Source organism: Thamnophis sirtalis, unplaced genomic scaffold, assembly GCF_051295495.1.
Source record: "Thamnophis sirtalis isolate CommonGarterSnake01/CBP01778 unplaced genomic scaffold, rThaSir2_p1.2 scaffold_2, whole genome shotgun sequence".
Lineage (NCBI taxonomy): Eukaryota > Metazoa > Chordata > Lepidosauria > Squamata > Natricidae > Thamnophis > Thamnophis sirtalis.
In genome coordinates, this window is record NW_028261382.1 from 72740848 (window position 1) to 72765949 (window position 25102).

General features: G+C 39.4%; 1 long non-coding RNA gene across 1 annotated transcript; it reads left to right on the forward strand.

The window, feature by feature from the left end:
* Positions 1–943: 943 nt before the first annotated feature.
* Positions 944–21007, forward strand: LOC148048928 (uncharacterized). Its single transcript, XR_015695552.1, has 2 exons — positions 944–1367; positions 20827–21007. It is a non-coding gene; the product is annotated as an uncharacterized LOC148048928 (long non-coding RNA).
* The last annotated feature ends 4095 nt before the right edge of the window (positions 21008–25102 follow it).

Below are 25102 nucleotides of genomic sequence, written 5' to 3' on the forward strand. Positions count from 1 at the left end.
TGGGAATTATACACCTTAGCAGTAACAATAACATGGGTGAAAGATTGGATAGAGCTAAAGAATAAAAGAATTTTACCTTAGACAGCCATGGTTTGGAAGCAGGTTGGCATACATTCCTATGGGATGATAAAAATAAAATGCACAAATACTTTCAAAAACATTTAATTAGAAGAACATTATTGCAAAACTGGCTCAAAATAAAAAAAATCCACTATGTGAAAATCCCGAATTGGCTATCACCAACAGAAAGGATCATCCATCCAAATTTTATAGATATGACTAAAATGCTAAGATACAGAGACATCAAAACTAAACACAATAATGATACTAAAATATATGACATCGAAACAGAACCACACAAATTGGATAAAATAATTCATAGCTCAGATAGAAAGATGATAGGGAGAATATATAAATTTCTCCTGAAGCATAAAATGGAAATCGTGAAAGAACAAAAGATAAAATGGGCACAGAACTTTGGCTATAATATTGAATTGGATAAATGGGAAAAATTGGGGGGAACAAACTTAAAAATGACACTATCAGTTGCATACAAGGACAATCAGTACAAAATGTTTGACCGATGGCACCTGGCACCAACAAGGTTAACTAAATCTCCGAATCTCCACGGGGAGCTCGTTCCAAAGGGCCAGAGCAGCCACAGAATATAATTTGTAAGTAATTGTATTATTGTAAGTAATTTGTGTGTGTGTGTTTTACCCGCCTCTGATGGCAGGCTGGCACTTTTTTATGTCGGACATATTGGCAGGGCTTTTGGACATAGCGGCAGGGCGGCTTTTGCCCACTTTCGAAAAAGAAAAAAAGTGCCAGCCCGCCAGCAGAGGTGGGTAAAAGATCCGCCTCTGCTGCCGGGCTTCCCCGTCTCTGCTGGCAGGCTCCCCGGCGCTATGTCTGATATAGAAGCGGGACATCTCTATGTCGGACATAGCGGCAGGGCGGCTTTTGCCCATTTTCTTTCTTTTTGCCTCACCAGCCATAAACCTCACCGCACGTCACTGGCAAATTGTATAGCTAAAAGTCTGCAGAGATTCTCAGTCATTCAGGTTATGGTTGTCTCCCCTGGATGTCTGAGAATCTCTGCAGACTTGGTCACATTTATCCAATAGTAGATTTCTGGTTGTAGTTTCCAACTCTAGTAGCAGGTTTCTCGCAACAGTTTGGCAGTTTTGATTCTTCTGCTGGTTCAACTTTCAACTCTTCAATTCACTCTTCTCAGCTAAAAACCTGCCGCCAAACACATGTCTTGATGACTTCGATTGGAAATTTCATCTCATTGGGTCCACTTGGATTACAGAGGATTGTAATAAGTGCGAGTGCAACAATGATGGATTAGACTGCTGCTACAGGTAGGAAGAGGTTCCACGCTAGCATCAAATATATTAATTTGCACATTTTCTCTTAGGTTAAGCCACAAGCAGGGGTGAAATGCTATCGCTCAAACAAGTAGTAAAAAATGCATTAAGAAGTTTGAAAAAGTTCTGACAATCAGCTGTGCACAACTGGAGTCAGACAAAGAGTAAGGCCAAAGAGTCTAAGCAAGAACCTACTTTAGGACTTACATTCTGTTGCAACAGAAATGGACAGGAAAGTGCAATTACTTCTCCAACCTTTTTGCACTTACAGATAACTGACCCTCAGCCCTATTTTGGGTGATCAGGTCCCTCCTTGGTCCATGGGAGGCAAGGGATGATTTCCAGGGAGGTTGTGGAAGGAGTATTCCATCTCTCAGACAGAGCTCAGCTTTCCTCAGAGTTGGCTCCTAGCTGGGCAGACCCTGGCTGAACCTAGTTATCTAGGAAAAGTTTGGCCAGTTGCTCTTGAGGAGCCAGACATGGTCTTTGTAGGTGTGAGATTGGAGACCATTGGTTCTGGACTCTTGTCCCTCCTGGGAATGAGCAAGTGGTTGATCAGAAGATATTGAATGCCTCTCTGTGGAAGAGGGTGAAACCCTCTTCTGTCTTAAGAGGCTTAGACCCAACAGCCAACTTTCATCCAGACCCCAACCTTCCCTTTTTGAGGAAGATTGTTGAGAGAATGCACAATGGGACCAAGTTGAGGCAAATTACCCAGACTCTATTCTGTCTGATTTCAGAGTGGGACACAGCATTGAAATGTCATCTGTTAGATATTCCCCCCAGCGACAGTGGTTTCCACCAAAGTCCTCTGTTTTGGCAGGAACAGAGGTTTAATCCTATTGGTCGAAGGGTCTGACAGATCCCTTTAAAAGGGGCTGCTCTCCGACCCATCCTTGCCAGATGTATCTTTACTTGCAATAAAGAGCTGTTGTTACTGTAGCCTTTGTGTGCCTATCCATTACCTGATCTAACATCATCCGTGACACTTCTGGGTGTTCTTTGGAGAGCTTGAGATGGAGTGGGGCAACCAATCTGGCTTTTCTAGACCTCTCAGTGACTTTCAATGCCATAAACCCTGGTTCCCTTTTGGACAAGCATTCAGGGTTGTGAGTAGGATAGGATAGTAGGATACTAGGACTGAGTCATTCCTCAGTATCAGGTATAATACCAGAATACTGATGATACCCAGATATAGACTTACCCCTACTCAGATAGATGATGCTGTGGTGGTTCTGGCCAAGTGCCTGTTGGCCCTTAGAGGAAGAAGTTTGGACTCAACCGTGGCAACATAGAATGGGTGAGTGGGGGGTTTGACCCCATGTCAAAAGAACCAGGTCATATATCAACTTTGACTCTGTACTGAACGGCATTTCCCAACATTGAGCTGGTACACAATTTGGGGGAGGATCTTCTTAAACTCACGGCTCCTGTTGAAGGAGTAGTGGTAAATCGCCAGACATGTCAACCTGAATACTATAGACTCGATGACCCATCGCAGCGCTGTGATGTCTGAGCTCTTTGCGTGGACGAACCGGAATAAACCTCTCATGTGTAAATGAACCAGAATAAATCTCGCAAATCGCATCTAAAATCTTTTCTCTTCCCTTTTCTTTTGATGACAGAACAGTTATGTAAAACAGGAAACTCATGTCATAAGCAGGACAACCTGCAGCATGGGAGATTTTGGCCTGCATCAGTTTGGTGTGTCAGTGTGTCAATGTTTGCTCATTGCTGGGTCAGTGTAACAATGCTTGCACATTTCTCGTGCTGTTGCAGCAGATTGAGGTTTGTAATCTACTTACAAAAGACCAGGACTCGATACCACGAAGGTGAGAGAAACAGGTTTATTTGATGCATCGAGTTCAGCGTGTTCACAGACCAAAATCTGAACTGCCTGGGCTCTGCCCAGGATGCTACTTTTATGCCGTGTTCCACACTGTGCATTCTCAAGGCGTTTCCATACACGAGACAAGCATGACATTTCAAAAAGTAGAAGTTCATTCGGAATGTTACAGAAAAGTACATACGATTCTCTCTGAGTTCCACATGTCGGATTTCTCGTATTCAGCCAGTTCCTTACAGGGAAAGTTACAGAAGGCTGTGTCGACCTCCCTCGTATGATGGGTGGGGCCCACTGAGTCATACACTGGGACCCCTCACACCTGTCGCGATTGGATGGGCAGCAGAAAGAATGATGGTTTTATTCATCCAAGAACACAGGAGCCTGATCAATCCTCAGGTAGGACTTCGTAGGCCAATGTGCCACCAATCCAATACATGTTCTCCGGGGCTTCCCAGGGGCCAGATGGGGTCTGTGGCTTTTTCCCATTTTGTCCTTCTGTGGACCCTGCAGGCATTGAGTGCATTCCAATGGGGAGGGGGTAATGGCCACCCATGTGGTCCTTGGTTCCCTTGGGGGCTCCCTTTTCCTTCCCATGTGGGCCGTCCCACCCACCCTCCTGAGGGGTACATGTGGGACGGGGGTTCCTACCCTGTTGTAGGAGTGACTCCAGAACCACCATTCCCTTTCCCTGTGTATTTAGGGTGGCTATAGCTGTTTTGCTGAGGTTCTTGTCAAGTGTCCCCGCATGGCATTGATATGTTTCCAAGTAGCTGGATTGGGTTATCCAGACCTCCAGGCAACTGGCTTTAGCACTATTGTTGCGTGTTACACCTATGCACCATTACTTACTCAGATCTTGTGCATTCATGCTTGGCAGATTCTCATTCTCTGACCACCATTGTAGAAACCACTGATTCCCTACATCCCCAATAAGTTGACACGTTATCTCCACTATTATGGGAATCTGGTCATAAGTTATGTCATATTCCATTTTCAGACTGAAATCAAGGGGTGCCCGCTTCACCTGAGCCCTTGTCCTTTCTGGAAAGGGGTCTGGGAAGGGTCTCTGAATGGGCTTTTTGCGATGGCACATAATGGTCGAATTGTATCGTTTGTTTGGTGCCCAAGTTGTGACATTGGGGTTCACTCGGCACTGCAAATAGTTCCCTCTCTCCTCTGAACAGGGGGATAGCCCCTCCTCCTGGTGGCAATTTAATAACCAGCGTTCATTATACACAAAACGCTGTCCCTCTTCACCCTGATAAAAGCAGTCTTTGCAAAGGGGGAAAGGCCCTAAACCCATTTCCTCTATCATTGGCTCAGAAGTTACCAGTGGAGGGGAGTCATTTGTAGAGGTGAGGGGCCTAGCTTCCGGTTGTTGGGGAGTACCCTCATTCCCCCCTTTAGGAAAGGAGCAGGTGAGGGGGTTGGCTCCTCGTAATCATTCGGAACCCCCCACACCACCAGTGGGGCCCCACCCTTTGCTCTGGCCAGGATTGCCTGATAGAGATAAAGAGAGTCAATGAGAAGAGAAATGAATAGGAGAAAAACCACGATCAGAACTGCTGGCATCAGGCCTCTCCTAATGCATGCAGTTTGGCATAGGTGCTAGTCAGTCTCCATGGTTGTGCCTGGGCATTGGACGGGGGCGCTGGTTCTTCACCACTTGTTCGTAGTAGAAGTTCATTTGGAATGTTACAGAAAAGCACATAGGAAAAATACAAAAAAGAGAAGTTCCTATAATGTCTTAAGCTGTCAGCAGTTTTACCTCTGTTCTATCTCTCACCCACGCCTGGCTTCCTGTGCCCCTCCTTTACAGGATCTTGCCATACTGTTCAGCCCTATTTTTAATACTTATGAGGAAGTTGGAGAGAAAGTTCACTCCCGCTAAAAGTCAACTTTGGAACTCCAGGGCACTAGAATGAAAAGCCAAGCTAATATGAATTTATAAGATCCATTCTATTAAGACCACCTAACCTGGCCAGCCACTGGTGGGTTTACCTGTGCATCCCCTCCTGCATCAGTGCTTGTTGAAAAGCTCATAAAGAGCAAGAGAGAGCAAACCAATGTATCATACAACACTGTATTGATTGGAACAACTTGAATAAAAAGGAGCAATGTTCACATCATTTGTTTTAAAGTCATATATAAGATTTCTTGCTGGCCTCAGAGAGAAGTACTGTTTCTTGTCCTTTCTCCACACCAAGAGTTTCCTGGGTCTTCCCCAAAGCCAAGATGGTAAGTACAACAGTTTGTCCTTCACTTGTAACCAGAGCTCAATTAGCCTTGGACGTGAGAAGGGCTGGAGGAATGAAGGGGGGGGGGGCTTGGGGACAGTCACTCTACAAGGTTGTAAATGTGGGGAACAAAATCAGAGCTTCATTCTGTACATTGTTTAGATAAAAGAAAGATTGAATTAGCAGAAAGAAATGACAATCGAATTAAGTTCTTTAGAACTTCAGAAGAGACAAAGGAGAAAAAAACATACAATCAAAACAAATTAATTACATTTTGTGATACGTGGGGTGAATAAAACATCCAAGCTTCCCTGGGGTACTATGTGGGCAAGAATTCTTATATTTTGTATACTCTTCAGCTATTTAGTAGGCTTAACAGTAGAACACAAATGCAGAAACATATGTTTTTTTATGGGGGACATATCATCTCAGGATTACAGAATCAGGATTGTCCCTTCCCTTCCCACCAAAGCATCACGAGTGGGAGAAGGCGTGAAAAAGTGGCAGATACCACCAAGCTGAGGGTAAGGCACATCTCTGCCCATCTATGGTGGGCACAATCCCAACGACACCAATGGAGAGATTCAAGTATTCTGGAGGAAAAAATTCTAGGTTGACCCTGATGAGTAACAGAGTTCAAATGCAGACTTGCACAAGAATGTAAACTTAACCTAGAAGGCCTTTTCCAAAGTTCATGAACAACATCATATTATGAAAGAGGATATTAGCACATTTGACAGTGATCTCCTAAAGGAGATCCATTGGGAAAATACACAGCTCCCCTTGATCAGAGCCAGACAGCAAGTGGATTAATGCAGGACAGAAATCCCCAAGATTGTAACTCACAATGAGCCTGCAGGGAAAGCCATATCAAGGGAGGACATTCCTGAGGCTCTGAAATGCCCCATTGTGGCTTGGGAGTTCCTGGGAAAGAGTGAAATCCCTCTTAGGAGAGGACAGCGCATCATCTGGTGGCCTACAATCCTGAGCATTCAATATGAGTAGGGGGCCTCTTTGGGGAAGCTGGGGTGGAGGCTGCCCATCTGCCATTTCCATTTCTCAAATCCTGTGGCTGATTTTCAGTCTCTCCCTCATTTGGTCTTTTTTCTAGCAGGGTGGATCTGAAGCTGATGAAATGCTTTCCCTTCATCCCATCTGCAAAAGAAACACAAAAATATTTGTAAAGCAAATACACAAAAATATTTGTAAAGCAAATATTCGGGTCTCCTGGATTGTGTGCAGCTGGCACAAAGAGGGAGATGTTCCAGGTTGACCCTCTTGGGCAACAGAGATCAAACTGCACACTTGCACAAGATTGTAAACTTACCCCGGGGGACTTTTCCTTCTGGTCATGGACAACATCACATTATCAAACAGGACCTTTGTGAAACTTTGAACAGTCACTTGCTCCAACAATTACTAAGTTCTCTGATGACTTACTTTTTCTTCTTTTCCTTATTTTCCAGAAAGTTGTTTTCATTCTGATCTTCTTCTCTCTCATGCTGGCTACGTGTCAACAAGACTGCTTTGGGAATCTTTTTCTCCCAGAGATTATAGATGGTAACCCAACTCCTTATTCACCTGAACAAATTGCAAAGGTCTAATCGTGCCAGGAGAAATATGGATTAAATCTTGACCACCAAGAACTCTTTGTTTCATAACTATTCAAAATTTGCAATGGCAATAAAAAATAGTGACATAGGATCATTTTTCACACCTATTATGACCATTGGTCAAAACACCCCATCAAAATTTGGCAGCATCTTTATCACGGTTGCATTGTTCCAGGGTCATGTGATCCCATTTTGTGATTTTCTGACAATGAGGGCTGAAGATTATTGAAAACCTGAAATATATATATATCTCTCTGTGTGTGTGTATACATATACATACACACACATTTATTTATTTATGTATTTATTTATGTATTTATTTATGTATTTATTTATGTATTTATGTATTTATTTATTTATTTATTTATTTATTTATTTATTTATTTATTTATTTATTTATTTATTTATTTATTTATTTATTTATTTATTTATTTATTTATTTATTTATTTATTTATTTATTTAAAGCCACAACCCCTGGTATGCCCAAATGTGGGAGGAAGTTCACTGCTTCCATTCTCTGTCCATCGGCTCCTCACAAGAGACCATCCAGACAGAAAGCCAATATTTTTTCTTTTGCCTTTGTTACATTTGTGTTGTATTTGTGCTGATAAATAAATAAAGGGAGACTACTATAGATCTATTTCAAGCTATTTAGCTCTCATCAGCTAGCCATACCCTGACTGGGATTTGAACCTGTATTACATATTAGGCAGATGTGTTAACCACTAAGCCACAGGCTCTCCTCCGTTATCAGCTGAGCCTTTAAATACTTTAAATATATACCTTTATATATTTTCCGTGAAATACCGTTAAATATATACCGTGACTTTAAATATATACCTTTCTCCCTGGCTCAGCTGATATTCTGTACCCCCTTCACAGCTCTTAACAAACGCAGACGATTAAACTTCAAAGGAACTTTTCTTTATAAGTTCACAGTTCAAATTGGCTTCGAGCCCAAGAATAACAGAAATACAGTCTTTGACCAGATAACGTAATGAAAACAAATCTTTCGTACGGCAACTCAATTTGAACAAAACGAAAGCAAAACATTTCTTCCCAAAGTCTCTATGAATCAGGGTTACAAACATACAGAGCACTTATTCAAGTGAATCTTACATAAACCATGACTGATGATCAAACAATGTTGTGCAAACCAAGGCACGCAGGAAGGAACATTGACTCCAGCCACTAGGGTGTGGCAGCATCCGTCCTTTTATCTCCAAACTTGCTTCTAACCAGACCCAGCTGCATAATGAACCTTGAGCCCGACAAGACTCACAGCAGAACTGCTGAGTCACAACATTATTTATATTTATATTTATATTTATATTTATATTTATATTTATATTTATATTTATATTTATATTTATATTTATATTTATATTTATATTTATATTTATATTTATATTTATATTTATATTTATATTTATATTTATATTTATATTTATATTTATATTTATATTTATATTTATATTTATATTTATATTTATATTTATATTTATATTTATATTTATATTTATATTTATATTTATATTTATATTTATATTATTTATATTTATATTTATATTTATATTTATATTTATATTTATATTTATATTTATATTTTTTATATTTATATTTATATTTATATTTTTTATATTTATATTTATATTTATATTTATATTTATATTTATATTTATTTATATTTATATTTATATTTATATTTATATTTATATTTATATTTATATTTATATTTATATTTATATTTATATTTATATTTATATTTATATTTATATTTATATTTATATTTATATTTATATTTATATTTATATTTATATTTATATTTATATTTATATTTATATTTATATTTATATTTATATTTATATTTATATTTATATTTATATTTATATTTATATTATTTATATTTATATTTATATTTATATTTATATTTATTTATATTTATATTATTTATATTTATATTATTTATATTTATATTTATATTTATATTTATATTTATGTTTATGTTTATGTTTATGTTTATGTTTATGTTTATGTTTATGTTTATGTTTATGTTTATGTTTATGTTTATGTTTATGTTTATGTTTATGTTTATGTTTATGTTTATGTTTATGTTTATGTTTATGTTTATGTTTATGTTTATGTTTATGTTTATGTTTATGTTTATGTTTATGTTTATGTTTATGTTTATGTTTATGTTTATGTTTATGTTTATGTTTATGTTTATGTTTATGTTTATGTTTATGTTTATGTTTATGTTTATGTTTATGTTTATGTTTATGTTTATGTTTATGTTTATGTTTATGTTTATGTTTATGTTTATGTTTATGTTTATGTTTATGTTTATGTTTATGTTTATGTTTATGTTTATGTTTATGTTTATGTTTATGTTTATGTTTATGTTTATGTTTATGTTTATGTTTATGTTTATGTTTATGTTTATGTTTATGTTTATGTTTATATTATTTATATTTATATTATTTATATTTATATTTATATTATTATTTATATTTATATTTATATTATTTATATTTATATTTATATTTATATTTATATTTATATTTATATTTATATTTATATTTATATTTATATTTATATTTATATTTATATTTATATTTATATTTATATTTATATTTATATTTATATTTATATTTATATTTATATTTATATTTATATTATTTATATTTGTATTTGTATTTGTATTTGTATTTGTATTTGTATTTGTATTTGTATTTGTATTTGTATTTATATTTATATTTATATTTATATTTATATTTATATTTATATTTATATTTATATTTATATTTATATTTATATTTATATTTATATTTATATTTATATTTATATTTATATTATTTATATTATTTATTTATATTTATATTTATATTTATATTATTTATATGTATTTTCCCATGTATGATTGAGATTGTCATGGGAACTTTTCGGCCTGGTCCCACTCACCATCTTCAGGCTGGTTTTTCGGATTCCTGCTTGTGCAAGTAAGGCGTGGTCGGAGCTGTCGTCTTTCTATAAATCTTGGTGGGGGTGTGTGGAATGCTGGCTTTGTTGCTGTAAGTGGGTCAATTGGCTGTGTAGTTGCATTCTGATTGGTAGATGGACTTGATGTTTGTAGATTGGTGGGAACCAAGACACAGAACAGGACAACGGCATCGCCCTCCTCCCTTACATCAAAGGCACCACAGATAAAATCAGCAAATTTCTCCACAAGCACAATATCAAGACAGCCTTCAGCACTGACCAAAAAATAGCCAACACCTTAAGAAACCCCAAAGACAAGATCCAGCTAGAAAATCAAGGAGTCTACGAAATACCATGCAAAATATGCCCTGCCACATACATTGGACAAACAAATTGTAGAATAAATGCACACATCACAGAACACAAGAACGCAGTAAGAAAAAAAGAAAAAACATCCTCTCTTTTCCAGCACCTTAAAACAACAGGACATGAAATTGATTTTGAAGGAATCAAATTAATCTCCAAAACAGAACACTTCAAAAAGAAAATAATTATGGAAGCCATCGAAATAAAGAAACACCCCCACAACATGAATAAACATGACGATACCTCCCACCTACCAGATATCTGGAAACCAGCCCTAGTCAACAAACGAACCCCACCCACCACCCAGGTCATTACAACGCACGGACACATAGAACAACGGACACACAACCAGCACCTCAGTCACACACGATGATACGAAACAGCCCACCAATCTAAAAACATCAACTCCATCTACCAATCAGGATGCAACTACACAGCCAATCAACCCACTTATAGCAACAAAATTAGCACTTCACACAAACACAAACCAAGATTTATAGAAAAACAACAGCTCTGACCATGCCTTACTTGCACAAGGACAAAGCTGAAAACACCGGCCTGAAGCCTTCAATGTACAATGAATTATTTGAGATGCTAAAAAATGTGCATGGAACTTTAAAACGCAATGAAAAGTAAGAAATCCAGCTGGAACACATATAACATGAAATAGAAGAGAAGGGAGTGAAAGAGAGCATAAATGAAGAACAAGAAAATAATATTGAAGAAAAAGGAACTGATAGTAAAAAGCAGTTAGCTGGTTTTTTACTTGGATTTACAGTGGCACAAAAAGAGTAGGCAGAGGGGACCATCCCTCCAAAAAGAATCAATCAAACAGTAAAGAGGGAAATAGTGGGAAGGGACTAGGAGAAGTCCTGGGGAGAACTACTGAAATAATAAATTTAAAACTGAGGAAAAGGATTCAGAAGAAAAGGTCCAATATATAGAAAAAAGAAAAAAGATAGAAGAAAAAGAAGGTAATGGGATAAAAGGAGAAAATTAACACGAAGTGGAAACTTTGAGAGACCAAGAGAAAATGGTTAAAAAAGGGAAGGTTAGTAGAAAGGAGGAAGGAAAATAAGGTATATATTAGTAGATTTAAGGGAACTATGTTATATTATTCATTGTGGATAACTAATTAAGTTAAATGTTTTTTTATGTAAATTAATGATTTTGATGATGTATGTTGCTTACAGTAAAACAGACCAACAGATGAAATATGAAATGATGGGAGTTGGTGTTATTGTAAGAGATTAGAAATTATTGTAAGAGATTAGAAATTACCGTATTTTTCGGAGTATAAAATGAACCAAGATTTTGAAGAGGCAAATTTAAAAAAAAGTTTTTGCACTCTGCAGACCTCCCCAAAGCAACCCGTTTTTCACAAAAATGGGTCCATTTCTGTCAAAAAAAGGACAGGCATAGCCTTTACGAGGCTTATAGAGTGCTCCTGGGGACTGCGGGGAGGGGGAACCGAGCAAAAGAAGGTCCATTTTTTTTGCTAATTTCTGCCCTCCCCGAGCCCCCAGGAGCACTCTGGAAGCCTCCTAAAGTCTCTGCATGGCCATTTTGGTGAAGGGGGTGGGGTTTCGGGAGGCCAACATTTTTGTATTCAGTGTATAAGATGCACTCAGATATTCAGCCTCTTTTTTGAGCGAAAAAGGTGCGTCTTATACTCCAAAAAAATAGGGTAAGGGCAATTAGTGATGTTGTTTATGTATTAAGAAGAAAATAAGCTTAAGATAACAAAATATGGAAAGAGAATAATATGGCTGAAATTGGAATCAGAGATAGGATGTAAAGTGGATTATATATATATGAGAGGATGTTCAAGAAAAGATCCAGACAACACTTTGTTCATAAAATATGTATGTTGGGAGGGGCAGGGGAGGGGGAGAATTGCAATAAAAATTGATTTAAAAAAAGAACATTTAACAGAAAGATTTCCTACAGGAGATCCATTGGGGAAATGCGCAGCTCCCCTTGAGCAGAGCCAGAGAGCAAGTGGATCAATGGAGGACATCAATCCCCAAGATTCTGACCCACAAAGAACCGGCAAGGAAAGCCAAATCAAGACAGGACGATCCTGAGGTTCAGAAACACCCCATTCTGTCTTGGGAGTCCCTAGGAAAGAATGAGAGTAAATCCCACTTCCAAGAGGACAGATGGATCATCTAGTGGTCTACAATCCTGAATAATCAATATGGGTATGGGGCATCTTGGAGGAAGATGGGGTGGAGGCTGTCCATCTGGCTATTTCAATTTCTCACATCCTGTGGCCAACTTTTTGTCTCTCCATCATTTGGTCTTTTTTTCTAGCAAGGTAGATCTGAAGCTGATGAAATGTTTTCCCTTTATCCCATCGGCAAAACAAACACAAATTAGTCATAGAGCAACTGGCAATGGCTACTCTGACAAAACTTACTCAGCGTTTTTTTTAAATTGCACAAGGGGCGGTCTTGGTTCTTGTATAAATTGGAGGAGCAGATTCCTTTCTGGCCTCAGAGACAAGTGCTGCTCCTTGTCCTTCCTCCCTACCAAGAGATTTCCTGGGTCTTCCCCAAAGCCAAGATGGTAAGTACAATGGTTTGTCTTTCACTTGCAACCAGAGTCCAATTTAATAATCAGAGGGTCATTCTGTATGTTGTTTAGATAAAAGAAAATAGAAAGACAGAAATAAATCAAATGCCATCAGGTGTTCCTTTAGCACTCCAAAAGAGAGAGAGGACAAAGAGAACCGTTTGCAAAACCAATTAGTTGCATTTTGGGGTGAGTGGGGTGAGTTTAAAATCCAGAGGTAGATGGTCTAATTTTGGGACAGGGCTTAAAAGCAGAATGTATTTTCTAGCTATTTGGAAGGATGAATGACAGTTGCATAAATACTGAAATGCATTTTTGGTATGAGGAACATCACAACTCAGGGGTTCAAGGTGGAGTTTGTCATTTCCCCTCCACAAGGCATCACGGGTGGGAAAAGGGCTGAAGAATGAACTGATGTATCAGAGTAAGGCATTTTTCCCTTCACTGTGTGGGGTCAATCCCAACAATTTTGTTCTGGAGGGGAGAAGGATGGAAAGACATTCCGCAGTGAGGACTACAAGGGAGGCAGGCAAACAAATGGTTAGATGAAGAAAGGCAGCCAAAAAAGCCAATGCAATCCTAGGCTGTGTTAACAGAGGGATACAATCAAGATCAAGGAAGGCACTAATGCCACTCTATAAAGCCTTAGTAAAACCACACCTAGAATCCTGCATCCAGTTTTAGTAATCACGTTGTAAAAAAAGATGTTGAAACTCTAGAAAGACTGCAGAGAAGAGCAACCAGGATGATTAGGGGACGGGAGGCTAAAGCATAGGAAGAACGGTTGCAGGAACTGGGCATGGACACCCCTCGGTGAAGACTGCTAGAGAGATGGACAAAGAGCCAAGATATTCGGGTATCCTGGATTGTGTGCAACTAACACAAAGAGGGGAGGGACATATTCCAGGTCGACCCTCTTCTGCAACAGAGACCAACCTGCACACTTGCACAAGATTGTAAACTTAACCTAGAGGGCTTGTTCAAAAGTTCACGAACTTCATCGTATTATTGGAGGGGAATTAGAAAGACTTTGAACAGCCAGTTTCTGAAACAATGAGTAAGATCTATTATGGCTTATTCTTTCTTTTTTCTTTCCCTTTCTCAGAAAGTCTTCTTCAGTCTGATCCTCTTCTCTCTCGTGCTGGCTGCATGTCATGCATGCTACATGGTTACCTTTGAGGCTATGTCTAAAAAAGGTAATCAAACTCTTTATACATTTGAGCAAATCATCGCTGTACTGCTTGCCAAGGTTTAGTAAAAATGTTGTGGGGTTAAAAACTAGGGAAATTATATACAGCACTGGCAGATAAAAAAATAAGACCTATATAAAGGAAAAAAATAAACTCCAAAGCAGTCTACTCTGAAGTAGTAGGATGTTAATGATTGAATTAGAGAGAACAGAAAAACCGATATTATTAATAGTCAGATATGCACCAAATCAGAAACAAGAGGAATTCTATAAGAAGTTACATAACAAAATAAACAAATTCAAATATGAAAATATTTGCTTAATTGGGGATTATAATGCAACAGTGGATTTAAAAAATGGACTATGAGAGCAAAAATAATTAAAAAAAGTTACCCAAATCCTTTTTTGAGATGGCAATGGAATATAAACTACAAGATATTTGGAGGGAAAGGGACAAAACAAGAAAGCAATATACCTTTTATTCGAACTCCCACCAGTCCCTCTCAAGAATTGACAAGGCTTGCATTCCATCTGATCTACGTAATCAATGAGATGAAATTGAAATAGAAGCAAATGATTGGGCAGATCATAATCCAATAAAATTAAGATGGAAAGGTCAAAGAAGAAGAAAAAGATGGATGATGAATTCAAGTATTGCAAATGAAATAGAATCCACTCAAATGCTGGAGAAAGAATTAAAACTATTTTTTAGAATAAATAAAAAAGAAGACACCTCAATTCAAAATCTCTGGGACAATCTGAAAGCATACACAAGAGGCCTCACGATTGCCTACATGGCGAGAAAAACTAGAAAAGAGCAACAAGAATGTATGCAAAAAGAACTTATGGAAGCTGACGCTGAACTACAGAAAGACCCAAAGAATAAAATTAAAAGAGAAAAAGGAGAGATGATAAAACAAAGGATCAACTTAATAACTCAAAAGGAATTAGCACAGAAAATTAAAGCGGCCAGACAAAATTACTTTGAACAAGCCAACAAACCTGGACAATGGCTGGCATACAGATTGAGGAATGAAAGAGAAAGAAGGATGATATACCAATTAAAAGATGATGAGGGAAGAATTCAATACAAAGCGGAAGAAAAGAAGCATATTATTCATAAATATTTCGCAAATTATATGTGCAAGATAGTATGGAGGAAATCAAAATAAAACATTATTGAAACACAGAAAAGATAACACCAATCTCAAAAGAACAAAGGTCGGCGATAGACAGGCCAATAACATTAGCCGAAATGGAGTTAGTCTTGAAAAACCAGAAAAATAATAAAACACCAGGACCAGACGGAATACCGGTGGAGCTATACAAATATAATAAAATAATATTGGAAGAACTAGAAGTGGAAATGTTTAACAAAGTTTTAGGAAAATCCAAGATGCCTGAATCATGGATGGAAGCAATAATATCGCTAATCCTGAAAGAAGAAACCAATCTACAAGAAATCTAAAATTACAGACCAATTTCATTACTAAATTCCAATTATAAAATATTTGCAGCAATTATGGCAGGAAGAATTAAATAGGTTTTAAAAGAACAAATACACCTGGACCAAAACGGATTTTTACCTCACAGAAACATTAAAAATAATACGAGATCATCCTAGGCATAATAGAATATTACGAGGTGCATCCAAATTGTACTGGTTTTCCTTATCACACAAGAAGCATTCAACAACATAATTTGTAAATTTATAATTACACTGTTAGACAGGATGAAATTCAGAGGAAAATTTACAAAAATGATAGAAACACTTTATAACAGTCAGACAGCCAAAGTTCTGATGAACGGAGAACTAACAGAGAAGATAGAAATAAAAAAGGGAGTCAGACAGGGATGCCCCCTCTCTCCTTTGCTGTTTATATTAACCCTGGAAATTTTATTAAATGAAAGTAGAAAGGACCAGGGAATAAAAAATTTGAGACTCAAAAACAAATAATATAAGGCCCAATCTTATGCCGATGACTTAGCATTTGTTCTAGAAGATCCGTTAGAATCCAGTCTGAAATTAATTTAAAAATTAGAAGAATATGGCGAAGTGGCAGGATAAAAAATCAATAAAGGCAAAACAAAAATGATAACCAAGAATATGACAAAAAAGCAAGAAGCGGAACTGGAATTAGCAACTAGAATGCAAATCACTAATAAAGTGAAATACTTGGGGATCTGGATGTCTGCAAAATGTTCTACAATTAAGGACGATACTTATAATAAACTAGTGACACAAATAAAGAAAGATTTAGAAAGCTGGAAAAATATTCAGCTATCACTAATGGGACGTATAGCCACAGTCAAAATGAATATTCTACCAAGAATCTTATTCTTGTTGCAAGCCGCACCTATTAACCCGGGTAAAACTTTCTTTCAAGAATTAAACAAAATAACTGCTAGGTTCATTTGGCAAGGACGAAAAGCGAAGATTAAACTAAAGTCAATGCAAGATAGCAAGCAGAGGGGAGGTTTAGCATTACCAATTTGGGAATTATACACATTAGCAGTAACAATAACCTGGGTGAAAGATTGGATAGAGCTAAAGAATAAAAGAATTTTGACCTTAGACAGCCATGGTTTGGAAGCAGGTTGGCATACATTCCTAGGGGATGATAAAAATAAAATGCACAAATACTTTCAAAAACATTTAATTAGAAGAACATTATTGCAAAACTGGCTCAAAATAAAAAAAAACCACTATGTGAAAATCCCGAATTGGCTATCACCAAGAGAAAGGATGATCCATCCAAATGTTATAGATATGAATAAAATGCTAAGATACAGAGACATAATTGACGGACAGGGAAATTTAAAAACAATTGAAGAGTTGGCAGAACAAAACATGAAAGTTGACTGGCTAACCTACTTGCTAACCAAAACTAAACACAATAATGATACTAAAATATATGACATCGAAACAGAACCACACAAATTGGATAAAATAATTCATAGCTCAGATAGAAAGATGATAGGGAGAATATATAAATTTCTCCTGAAGCATAAAATGGAAATCGTGAAAGAACAAAAGATAAAATGGGCACAGAACTTTGGCTATAATATTGAATTGGATAAATGGGAAAAATTGGGGGGAACAAACTTAAAAATGACACTATCAGGTGCATGCAAGGACAATCAGTACAAAATGTTTGACCGATGGCACCTGGCACCAACAAGGTTAACTAAAATCTCAACAAATACCTCCCAAAATGCTGGAAATGTGAATCAATACATGGAACATACTGCCACTTATCGTGGACCTGTGAAGGGGCTAAAATTTTTGGAAAATGATCAAAAAGTGGCTAGAGGTAATAACAGGTGTTAAAATAGAATGGAACCTGAAGTTTTTTTATTAGGAATAATGACTGTGAAATATAAAAAAGAAATTCAGTATTTAATATTACATATAATTACAGCAGCAAGGATTGCCTTTGCCCAGAAATGGAAAAATAAATTAAGTCCAAGCGAAGATGAAATAATAAGAAAGGTTATGGACTGTGCTGAAATGGACCTATTAACAAAAGAAACCCAGAGAAAAGAAGAAACAGAATTCTACCAGATATATGATAAATGGTATATGTGGATGGAGGAAACAAACAAGGATGAATTAAGGAAGACAGAGAAGCCCAAAAATAGTAGTTAAGGAGAATTAACACATATATATGTATCCAAGTGGTTTCAACTTACTAGAGGTAATCAGCCAATATAGCAGACAGAGGAGTAAGAGAAGAGGGTTAAGAATGGTGAAATGCAAATGAAATATAAAAGAAGGGGAAACAATATAAGGTGAGCGATATTGACTGGCAACGAAGATTAGAAAGAACAGGAGGCTCCTGTTTGTATTGTATTGTGTAAATGTGGTGTACGTCTAAGTTTTGTGAGTATGTATTTTACATGTTTGTAAATAAAATTTTCTAAAAAAAATGTTGTGGGCTTAATTTTTACAATCCAGGTTTTCATTAAGGTGGGCCAGGAAACACCGACCGTGTTAATGCAGATGTTTGATCATCAGAAATCCTTACAAATCTAATAAATCCTTTAAATATAATGGTAGTCAGTCAAGGCAGAGAATTTCTATATTTCTCACCTTTATTCCAAGGTGGGTTTTTTTTCAGGAGGCAACTGGACTTTGTTCTTTCTTTGAAGACATTTCTCTCCTCATTCAGAAGATTCTTCAGGTCTGGCACAATAGTGGGGAATGGAAGGGTTGATACTCCTCACAGAGAGCTGGTCATTTGCATATTTTAGAGGGTGGGCGAAGCACTTGGAAGTTTATCTGTGTCCTCAGGGTCACCTGAGTAAAGAAAATGGTTCCTGTAGTCCAATTTCTCTGGAAATTCCTTCCTACTCCCACATGATTCCAAGGGTCTTCTTCCCAAATTGTATTGCTAAAAGTCTGCAGAGATTCTCAGTCATCCAGGTTATGGTTGTCTCCCCTGGATGTCTGAGAATCTCTGCAGACTTGGTCACATTTATCCAATAGTAGATTTCTGGTTGTAGTCTCCAACTCTAGTAGCAGGTTTCTTCCATCAGTTTGGCAGTTTTGATTCTGCTGCTGGTTCAACTTTCAACTCTTCAGTTCTCTCTTCTCAGGTGAAGTCGTGCCACCAGACATATGTGTTGATGAATTCGATCGGACATTTCATCTCCTTGGGTCCACTTGGATTGCAGAGGATTGTTATCAGTGCGAGTGCAACAATGATGGAATGTTCTGCTGCCACAGGTAGGAAGAGGTTCCACGCAAGCATCACATATATTAATTTGCACATTTTCTCTTAGGTTAAGCCACAAGCAAGGGTGAAATGCTATCGCTCAAACAAGTAGTAAAAAAATGCGTTAACAAGTTTAAAAAGGTTCTGACAATCAGCTGTGCCATATAATTTTTATTGGTTAGGAAGCAGGAAATCCTGCTATGACATACAAAAAGAATAGAAGAGCAAAGGAAGGAAGGCAGGCAGGCAGGCAGGCAGGCAGGCAGGCAGGCAGGCAGGCAGGCAGGCAGAAAGAAAGAAAGAAAGAAAGAAAGAAAGAAAGAAAGAAAGAAAGAAAGAAAGAAAGATTCTACATATATCTTCTGCATTAGAAATACCTTTTGCACAACTGGAGTCAGACAAAGAGTAAGGCCAAAGAGGCCAAGCAAGAACCTACTTTAGGACTTACATTCTGTTGCAACAGAAATGGACAGGAAAGTGCAATTACTTCTCCAATCTTTTTGCACTTACAGATAACTGACCCTCTGCCCTATTTTGGGTGATCAGGTCCCTCCTTGGTCCATGGGAGGCAAGGGATGATTTCCAGGGAGGCTGTGGAAGGAGTATTCCATCTCTCAGACAGAGCTCAGCTTTCCTCAGAGTTGGCTCCTAGCTGGGCAGATCCTGGCTGAACCTTGTTATCTAGGAAAAGTTTGGCCAGTTGCTCTTGAGGAGCCAGACATGGTCTTTGTAGGTGTGAGATTGGCGACCATTTGTTCTGGACTCTTGTCCCTCCTGGGAATGAGCAAGTGGTTGATCAGAAGATATTGAATGCCTCTCTGTGGAAGAGGGTGAAACCATCTTCTGTCTTAAGAGGCTTAGACCCAACAGCCAACTTTCATCCAGACCCCAACCTTCCCTTTTTGAGGAAGATTGTTGAGAGAATGCACAAAGGGACCAAGTTGAGGCAAATTACCCAGAATCTATTCTGTCTGATTTCAGAGTGGGACACAGCATTGAAATGTCATCTGTTAGATATTCCCCCCAGCGACAGTGGTTTCCACCAAAGTCCTCTGTTTTGGCAGGAACAGAGGTTTAATCCTATTGGTCGAAGGGTCTGACAGACTCCTTTAAAAGGGGCTGCTGTCTGATCCATCCTTGCCAGATGTATCTTCACTTGCAATAAAGAGCTGTTGTTACTGTAGCCTTTGTGTGCCTATCCATTACCTGATCTAACATCATCCGTGACACTTCTGGGTGTTCTTTGGAGAGCTTGAGATGGAGTGGGGCAACCAATCTGGCTTTTCTAGACCTCTCAGTGACTTTCAATGCCATAAACCCTGGTTCCCTTTTGGACAAGCATTCAGGGTTGTGAGTACGATAGGATAGTAGGATACTAGGACTGAGTCATTCCTCAGTATCAGGTATAATACCAGAATACTGATGATACCCAGATATAGACCTACCCCTACTCAGATAGATGATGCTGTGGTGGTTCTGGCCAAGTCCCTGTTGGCCCTTAGAGGAAGCAGTTTGGACTCAACCGTGGCAACGTAGAATGGGTGAGTGGGGGGTTTGACCTCATGTCCAAAGAACCAGGTCATATATCAACTTTGACTCTGTACTGAATGGCATTTCCCAACATTGAGCTGGTACACAATTTGGGGGAGGATCTTCTTAAACTCACGGCTCTTGTTGAAGGAGCTGGTGGCAGCCATGGCTACGGGGTTTTTTGCTCAACTTTGACTACAATGGCTGGAGGAATGTGGTGGCCACTTTGGGACAGTCATGCTCTCATAGCAAAACTGAGAGTCGTAGCTGTGGCTTCAATAAAGGGAGAAATACTCTACAATATTTAGGTACAATAAAGACAGAAATGCCATCTGAAACTTTGACTGACCATTACCTCTCTTTCCTCCTCCTCCTCCCTTTTTTTCCTCCTCCAAAGAAATTTTAGAGAAATTCCATTTTGCAAAGTAGTGGTAAATCGCCAGACATGTCAACCTGAATACTATAGACTCGATGACCCATCGCAGCGCTGTGATGTCTGATCTCTTCGCGCGGATGAACAAGAATAAACCTCTCATGTGTAAATGAACCAGAATAAATCTCGCAAATCGCATCTAAAATCTTTTCTCTTCCCTTTTCTTTTGATGACAGAACAGTTATGTAAAACAGGAAGCTCATGTCATAAGCTGCATAACCTGCAGCATGGGAGATTTCGGCCTGCATCAGTTTGGTGTGTCAGTGTGTCAATGTTTGCTCATTGCTGGGTCAGTGTAACAATGCTTGCACATTTCTCGTGCTGTTGCAGCAGATTGAGATTTGTAATCTACTTACGAAAGACCAGGACTCGATACCACAAAGGTGAGAGAAACAGGTTTATTTGATGCATCGAGTTCAGCGTGTTCACAGACCAAAATCTGAACTGCCTGGGCTCTGCCCAGGATGCTACTTTTATGCCGTGTTCCACACTGTGCATTCTCAAGGCGTTTCCATACACGAGACAAGCATGACATTTCAAAAAATAGAAGTTCATTTGGAATGTTACAGAAAAGTACATAGGAAAAATACAAAAAAGAGAAGTTCCTGAAGTTCCTCCTGTGAGTTGCCTCATTTCTGTGGTGAGCTGCTTAATGACACGTCCAGTCTCATCAATTTGAAGGCAGCAATTAAACAAGTTGAACTTCCCACAGACCCCTCCTTCCCTTGTGTGGAGGTAATGACGAGCCAATGGATTTTGGTACACTGCAGTACGGAGTTTGTCAGTGGCAGTGGAGAGGATATTCAAAGATTTATCAATCTTCTCCCCAGCCAAGTCCAATACTGCCTGCAAGCGCATGATCTGGTTGATCATGTAAATGGGTAACCCCAAGACCCATCCTCAGCCCAAGTGGCCCTCCCATATGTGTATACGATTCTCTCTGAGTTCCACATGTCGGATTTCTCGTATTCAGCCAGTTCCTTAGAGGGAAAGTTACAGAAGGCTGTGTCCACCTCCCCCCTATGATGGGTGGGGCCCACTGAGTCATACACTGGGACCCCTAGCACCTGTCGCGATTGGATGGGCAGCAGAAAGAATGATGGTTTTATTCATCGAAGAACACAGGAGCCTGACCAATCCTCAGGTAGGACTTCGTAGGCCAATGTGCCACCAATCCAATACATGTTCTCCGGGGCTTCCCAAGGGCCAGATGGGGTCTGTGGCTTTTTCCCATTTTGTCCTTCTGTGGACCCTGCAGGCATTGAGTGCATTCCAATGGAGAGGGGGTAATGGCCACCTGTGTGGTCCTTGGTTCCCTTGGGGGCTCCCTTTTCCTTCCCTTGTGGTCCGTCCCACCCACCCTCTTGAGGGGTACGTGTGGGACGGGGGTTCCTACCCTGTTGTAGGAGTGACTCCAGAACCACCATTCCCTTTCCCTATGTATTTAGGGTGGCTATAGCTGTTCTGCTGAGGTTCTTGTCAAGTGTCCCCGCACGGCATTGATATGTTTCCAAGTAGTTGGATTGGGTTATCCAGACCTCCAGGCAACTGGCTTTAGCACTATTGTTGTGTGTTACACCTATGTACCAGTACTTACTCAGATCTTGTGCATCCATGCTTGGCAGATTCTCATTCTCTGACCACCATTGTAGAAACCACTGATTCCCTACATCCCCAATAAGTTGACACGTTATCTCCACTATTATGGGAATCTGGTCATAAGTTATGTCATATTTCATTTTCAGACTGAAATCAAGGGGTGCCCGCTTCACCTGAGCCCTTGTCCTTTCTGGAAAGGGGTCTGGGAAGGGTCTCTGAATGGGCTTTTTGCGATGGCACATAATGGTCAAATTGTATCGTTTGTTTGGTGCCCAAGTTGTGACATTGGGATTCACTCAGCACTACCAATAGTTCCCTGTCTCCTCTGAACAGGGGGATAGCCCTTCCTCCGGGTGGCAATTTAATAACCAGCATTCATTATACACAAAATGCAGTCCCTGTTCACCCTGATAAAAGCAGTCTTTGCAAAGGGCGAAAGGCCCTGAACCCATTTCCTCTAGCATTGGCTCATAAGTTACCAGTGGAGGGGAGTCATTTGTAGAGGTGAGGGGCCTAGCTTCCGGTTGTTGGGGAGTACCCTCATTTCCCCCCTTTAGGAAAGGAGCAGGAGAGGGGGTTGGCTCCTCGTAATCATTCGGAACCTCCCACACCACCAGTGGGGCCTCACCCTTCGCTCTGGCCAGGATTGCCTGATAGAGATAAAGAGAGTCAATGAGAAAAGAAATGAATAGGAATAGGAATAGGAGTAAGTTTATTTATAGGCTGCCCTTTTCCCTGAGGGGACTCAGGGCGGCTAACAACTTATAGGGAGGGGTGTGAAGTTTCCGCTGTTCGCCCATGAGGCCAATGTTGAGAAAAGACAGGAGACAAATTTTCTCGAGATGGAGCGACCCAGATTGGGGGTCTGAGAGCCCCTTTTCTTGAGATAGGACAAAGGCAGGAGGAGCAATCAGCATGTAATTAAAAACAGCCTGTAAAAGTACAATTTCTAATCTACTGCTTCAGGAAAGTTCTTTCTATATATGGTCAAATCCTGGACGTCAATGGTAGGGCACATCTCAGAATGTTATATTATTCACTATCAAGATGTTATGGCTTTCTCGGAGCCAGTTGTCTCCTGTGTGATTCAGCGTGACTCTGCAGGCCCTAGTGTGAACTAGGCCATGGAGGACACACACCTACACAAGGAACCATATTACAACATCTCCTACTTTTTTATTTTCTTTTTGTCAAAAACACTTTTCCTCTTCATCTGACAGGGCTAATCACAGCATTCTACACATAAACCAATAGCAAATCACATCATGGCAAAGGGTGGGCAAAGGGGGAACAGAAGGTTACAAGCTGCATGGCATTGGGAGGGGAAGGGGCATGTGTGGGAGTAGCTGGCTCACATAGTTCATGTTACATGAGGCTGCATAATGAGTCCTGGCCGTTTAGGCCGGAGAGATGTTTCTGGTGCGATGTTTTTGCATCCCTGTGTATGTGTGTTTCAGACAGCAGAAACTGCCCTGCACACACACACCCGGAATGTTTTTGTTTTTTAAAAGGCAGTGTCTCCTTCTTCGTTGCTGGGCATGCGGAAGGGAGCTTTCCCCATGAAGGGGATTGACTGTTCATGTACCTCCATGTGGTTGACAATGTGAATATTCTTCTGTGGAGCCAAGCTAGAGAGTATATTCTTACACATAGTTACTAAAGAGGGTGCACATTGAATACAGCAACACAACAGTATCAGCAAAGCAACAAGGGTTATAACGATCTTGGAAACATTTCCCAACCAGGTAAAATTTGGTAACCAAGAGGTCATCCAATCCCACCAGGAGTCCAAGGCCTTATATGTTTGTCCAACTGTTTGAACGGTATCATGTAATTTGTCCACACTTGTTTCAATTTGTTCGGACTGGTTCAAATAATGACAACAGGTAGCATTCAACCAAACACATAGTAGGGGGATCTGCGGCGAAAGACGGGGCAGCCGGTTGGGGGAGTGGAGGGTGGAGGGTGCTCTGCTCTGTTTTCCCAGGTCAGAGACAGAGACAGCCTCAAGCTGTGGTTCCTGTTGGTTGGTCATGGTCAGGGTGCTTCTGTGTTTGTGTAGGTGATTGTATAGGTGGTTTTGTATAGGTGGTTTTGGCAAATATGGTCTTACGTGCCGTCCTGGAATCCAAAGAACTTTGTCTTTTAGTTGGATTGCAGCGTAGTCCCTTCCGCAGGTAATCAGGTCAGCAGGTCCTCGCCACATCAAGTCAGGCAAGCAGCGATAGTAGACAGGTGGACAAGAGGTGTCTGCAGTAGGTGGAGCTGCAAAATGACGAGTCGCTGCCGAGGATGGTGGCTGCCGATGTGTTGCACTGCTGGGAGGCCAGGGGGCATTTTCCCCTATTGCCAATATATCTGTCCAGGGCATGTTTTAATGTCTGGTTGGCGCACTCAGCCAACGCCTGACCCTGGCTGTTATAAGGAATGCCAAATTTATGCACAATGCCCCATTGGTTACAAAAGGCAGCAAAGGCTGCACCTGTGTGAGCGGAGCCATTGTCTGTTTTTAATTCTTTTGGGCGTCCCAGCGATGCAAAGGTCCGAATACAAAGATTATTTGTATTATTTGTTTGGTGGCTTCACCCCTTTGGGGGGATGCCATAATGTAGCCTGAATACGTATCAATGGAAACATGTAA